This window comes from Prionailurus bengalensis, chromosome C1 (assembly GCF_016509475.1).
Source record: "Prionailurus bengalensis isolate Pbe53 chromosome C1, Fcat_Pben_1.1_paternal_pri, whole genome shotgun sequence".
Taxonomy (NCBI): Eukaryota; Metazoa; Chordata; class Mammalia; order Carnivora; family Felidae; genus Prionailurus; species Prionailurus bengalensis.
Genome location: NC_057345.1, coordinates 97,707,856 through 97,713,855, shown reverse-complemented (window position 1 = coordinate 97,713,855; position 6,000 = coordinate 97,707,856).

Genomic DNA, 6,000 nt, shown 5'->3' with positions numbered 1-6,000 from the left:
ACCATTTTCCCCCTTCCCATATAGGATCCAGTTTAAGATCATACATCGCCTGTCTCTGTAATCTCCTTCAATCTGCACCCATTCCCTAGCTTTTCTCTGTCTTTGATATTTTTGAAGAGTACAGCCTGTCCCCTGTGTTTGGACAATAGAATGTTCCTCATTTTACAATGGTTATTTTTATAGTTTGTCTCACATTTATTCATTATTAGATCCCGGTTATCCATTCCTGGCCAGAATACTACATAATTGATATTGTGTCCTTCCCAGGATATGAAACCCAAAGTCAGCTGATGTCACTGTCCCTCACTGGGCGATAATAATTTTGGTAGTTGAGGTGTCTGGTTCCCCCACAGGATACTATTTTGTTCCTAGTAATAAGCAATCTGTGGGGAGAATCTTAGACCATGCAAATGTCCTGCTTCTTGTTAAACAGATTCCCCTACATTTAACGTCTATTGATGATTCTTGTTCGTAGCAATCCTCCTTTATCTCTCATTAATTAATTAATTAATTGTCTATTAATGCTACATGGGTTCATGGATTACTATGTTTTTCAATAATTTATAATTCCTTATGTACTTTATTTGGGTGCTAAAATTTTCCAGATCTAGTCAATGGGTACCTTTTCAAACTGTGTTTTTTTTTTTTAGCATGTCTGAATGTGAGATGTTCTGGGTTAGTCTTGATCCTTGCAGATTCACCATTTCTGGGAGGCTTGGATTTCTGCACTGGATGCCTTGTATCTGGCCGGGAAAAAAAAAGGGCGGGGGGGGGGGGCAGAAAATATGGATTATTTGTATGGGAAGTTTTTATAGGCCAGGCCTGCAGGTAGCAAACACATAGATCTACTCTGCACACATTACATTGGTGGGAACTCAGGAACGTGGATGCTGCTAGAGAGATTAGGAGATGACAAAATCTCTCTGTGTGGCCAAGAGGAAAGGAGACATGACTCAGAAAAATTAGGCCAGTCTCTGTCACACTTGTCCAAAAGCCATTCCCTATGTTACATCTTCCATATTAATAGAATTCCAGTTTTATACAGATAGAAGGAAGATCCTTTGATTTCAAGAAAGGTGGCTTCCTTTCACCAAATCAGGAGATAAATCACAGCGGACCAAACCAGTCCTGGTAATTCCATTTCTCTTTACCAATGACTAATCTAGGGGTGAGTATAGGACTCAGTTCTGGTCAATAAACAGGAAGGGAAGCCTACTGGGAGGCTCCTAGGAAAGTTTTTCTTTTTGTATAAAAAGACAGGAACTTCACAGAAGAAATTCTTTTGCTCCTGCCTCTCTTTTTGCTGAGACAAAGGAACAAAGACACCAGGCCTGGAGCTGCCATGGCCATCTTGTGACCATAAATGTGATAGCAAACAAAGATGGACACAGTCAGCATGCTGAGGACAGCAAAGGAGACAGATAGAAAGAACGGGTCCTTGATGACATAGGTAAGCTTCTGAATGAACCTGGAACTGCCCACTGCTTCTGGACTTCTTTTTTTAAGTAAATAAATGTTCTTGTGTATCAACAACACTATTAGACAAGTTTTCTATTCTTTGCAGTCAAAAAAAAATCAGTCTTAAGCAATATAGGAGAGAACTAGGAGAGATTTTCTAGAAGAAGGAGCTAATTGGTGGTGTCCAATCTGAGAAGTAAAGGAGAATAAGGATGTAAGAGTGGCCAGTGGATTTGCAATTAGAAAGTCACTGCTGATCTTGGTAAGAGCAATTTTAGTGGCATGGTGGGGACAGAAATGATGTGATTTCTACAAGGGATTTTTCCTAATATGAGTGGTGACTAACAAATGAGGAAGGATGGTTTGGTCCAACTGGGTGATAAAATCTACTGTAGTCACTTTCCATATTCAGTTCTTAATATCCAAGGAAGCTGCTTGGGTCCATGCCGTCTACTTTGGCTACATCTGGGAAATCATGAACTGAATCATTTTCATTGCTCTCTTTGCTACTCCCCACAGGAAGGAGCCAGGAAAGGTTGTTCTGGCCCCTTAACTGGTTTCATAGAAGGCAAATCCAGCATGTATGATGGAGACTAAACAGGACCTTTTTAAAACATTTCCTTCCAGGATTTATTGACTGCATATAAGTACCAGGCATTGAGCTAGACAGAATAAAAAGGGGCATAAAGCACATCCCATGACCTCTGGGTCCTCAACGTAATTAAGGAGATAAATTAGGAACAATTATAACAAGTTCAAGATTGGTCCTCAAAGTGGCATTACAAGTGCTGAGGAATATAGCAGTTAACTGTCTGGAGATCACTGCAGAAGCTTCTAGAAGTATCACTATTGACTGAGCAGGGACTTAAAAGAAGATAGCAGCACTATTTTGGTTAGGCCATCAGTGAGATGTTACTTGGGTTTTTTTTAATTTATTATTTTAATATTTATTTTTTTTTTAATTTTTTTTTCAACGTTTATTTATTTTTGGGACAGAGAGAGACAGAGCATGAACAGGGGAAGGGCAGAGAGAGAGGGAGACACAGAATCGGAAACAGGCTCCAGGCTCTGAGCCATCAGCCCAGAGCCCGACGCGGGGCTCGAACTCCCAGACGGCGAGATCGTGACCTGGCTGAAGTCGGACGCTTAACCGACTGCGCCACCCAGGCGCCCCTTAATATTTATTTTTGAGAGAGAGAGTGTGAGTGGGGGAGGAGCAGAGAGAGATCCCAAGCAGGCTCCATACTGACAGCTACGAGCCTGGTGTGGGTCTCCAACTCATGAACCATGAGATCATGACCTGAAATGAAGTCAGATGCTCAACTGACTGAGCCACCCAGGTGCCCAGATGTTTTTTGTTTTTAGTAACTCTCTACCTTTTTCATGCAAAATGTGAACAGAAGAATAAATATGCCATTATATTATCATATACAGGAGGCACGAGCTCTTAAGTATGACAGGTACTCCTTGGAAAGAAGTTATTGGTATTTACTAGGCTGCCTGAGAGCCATGGGGTTAGAGACTAAAACCAGAGAAGATGAGTGTCGTGTACAAAGCTGAGAAGTCAAGTACCCACCTGTGTTAGCAATCCGCCTAGGATAATCAGGTGAGTACCCTCCTTTTATAGAGAAAGTCCCTCCTCTATATTGTTAGAAGGCCTGGTGCCCTCACAGCCCCCCACACTTCTCAACTTCCCCAGCGTCTCCCCCACTAAAGCTGGGTTGGTTGCCGGGCTGAATAATGCAATGGCAGGTAGGACCTGGCTTCCCTGCTCTCAGGTGTAAGTCTTGCTAATCTTATTTTCTTTTTGTATCAAAAGAGGACATTTTGGGGACTGGGTCCCAGCAGAAATGATGGCTTTGGTGGAAGAGGAGTTTGGAAGAAGGCCATAGCTGTGGGATTAAAGAGAAAGAGTCCAATACAACCAATGGAAAGAAAGGGAAGGTGAAACTAGAGAGAGGTAGTGCTTACACCACATTGTGAATGCCTGAAATGCCACTGAGTTGTACACTCTCAAATTGTTAATTGTGGGGCGCCTGGGTGGCTCAGTCAGTTGAGCGTCCAGCTCTTGATTTCAGCTTAGGTCATGATCCAAGAGTCCTGGGATTGAGCCCTGCATCGGGATCCGTGCTGAGCATGGAGCCTGCTTAGGGCTCTCTATCCCCCTGCCCTTCCCCCCTTCCCTCACTCTCTCTCTCTAAAATTAAAAAAAAAAATTTTTTTTAATGGTTAATTGTGTGTTATATGACCTTCACTTCAAAAAAAAGGAGGGGGTGGGAGATTTGCAGGATTCAGAGACAATGAGCAAGAGACTTGATCCCTCGTTTTCCTAATTTTCAAGGGTCAATCCAGAGACTTCTGGGAGAAGAGCCGTGCCTTAAATACTCATACAACTGTGTCTACTCCTCCTCAGACCCTCCTTCCCCCCTAATGATTTCTGGTTCCCCCTTTATCTACACATGACCATCTTACTCCCTCACTTTCTCCATATACCAACACTTTATTCGGCAAGACCAAGGGATAGTGCTTTTCTGTCGCTTTCCCTGAGTCATTGTCATTTCTCATTATCCTGCCCCCAAAATTCTGTAGCTTCTCACCTTCGACCAACTGTTACACAAGCTTTTAGCACCTGCACTCCATATTTCTTTCTGTATTCTCGATTCTAAGTCAAAGCCAAAGCCAAAACAAATGCTCTGGGAAGGGACACAGAGACCCACAAGGGAGAAGGCTATGAATCAGGACAGGAACTTGAAATTCAATCACTGAATATAATTTGTGCTAAGTCATTTTGCACTTCCTACAGACTCAGAAATCAAAAACGCCCCAATGAAGTATCCCTTGCCTAACACAGTTCCTGATATGTGGTCAGTACCAGTAACTATTTGGCTGAGTAAATTACTGAGTGTTTATTCACAGTGTCAAAGCATCAGAATTCAGTTAACTATACAATGGAGTTTTGGAAATCTCAAAATAACAATCTTCATCTTTGGCTGTGAATTTATTTTTTTATTATTACTTTGGGAAACTCACTTTTATAAAATCTATAAGCTGTCATCAAGGGATCAGTAAGTGCTTCTGTCCATTGGAGGTGGGACAGGAGGAGGGGCCCTGTCAAAACCCGAAAGGGTAAATTCTCTGATATGAAATAGCCTTCTGCCTGACCAACCTCAGTGCTCCCAGAATGGCCAGTACAGAAGAAAATCATGGGCTTTGGAGCCTTGATGTCAGTAGGAATCCAGAGTCTCCCAGTAACTAGGGTGTGATAGTAGGCATGTTTATAAAGGTTACCTTCCTCTTTCTGTTCTAATCTTTATTAATTTTTAAGAGCAAGAGAGACAGAGCGTGAGCAGGGCAGGGGCAGAGAGAGAGGGAGACACAGAATCTAAACCAGGATCCAGACTCTGAGCTGTCAGCACAGAGCCTGACGCGGGGCTCGAACTTATGAACCACGAGATCATGACCTGGGCCGAAGTCTGACGCTTAACTGACTGAACCACCCAGGTGCTCCTCGTTCTTTTTTTTTTTTTTTTTTTTTTTAAATTTTTTTTTTCATTTATTTATTTTTGAGACAGAGAGAGACAGAGCATGAACGGGGGAGGGTCAGAGAGAGAGGGAGACACAGAATCAGAAACAAGCTCCAGGCTCTGAGCCATCAGCCCAGAGCCCGACACGGGGCTCGAACTCACGGACCGTGAGATCGTGACCTGGCTGAAGTCGGACGCTTAACCAACTGCGCCACCCAGGCGCCCCAGGTGCTCCTCGTTCTTAAATGGAGATGATAAACACCTTCTCCTTACCTCCCTCATTCCCTCCATCAGAAAGTTTCTTCAATGTTACTTTCAAAAAACATCCCGAACCCACTACTATTCATCTCCACGGATACAGACTTTCTGATCTCACAGACAGAAGTGAAATCTAGACTATATAATATAAATATTATATAGAATATAATAAATACAGATTTTTCAGTCCTATCTTGATAAAAAGGGAGTGCAGGTTTTAGTTATGAATATATTGACTAGGAGCCTTACAGAGAGAGAATGTACTCTCATGAACCAAAAATTACCCGTTCATTCTGGTGCTCCTCTGTAAGGAGGTAGAATATTACAACTTGGTGAATTAATCAAAAAGGTTCAATTCAGACTAAATTTGACTATAGTCTATCCTCCATTATATCTTCTAGATCTCATAGATGCAGATATTCAAAGATCAGGACTAATGTTATTCCCGCTAAAATTTTATTAAGCTTTATAATAATTTAAATAATTTAGAAAGTGACTATTCTCTACAAAATGATTTTTTTTTTCAACTGAAGAGCCCTAGTCTCTCAGAAAATATAACCTTTAATCCCAAGGCTTGTGTTGACTCCAAAGCAAGTAAAACATGTTTCTTTCTCTTAAGTACATAGTTACAAAACATGTCTATTATAGGAAATAGTGTTGATTCAAAAAATACTCCAGTTACTTGTAAAATAAACTCATTTTTTTTCTCCCTCTTTATTCCCCCCAAATATCTGTATATATTCATTGGTATATATATAGT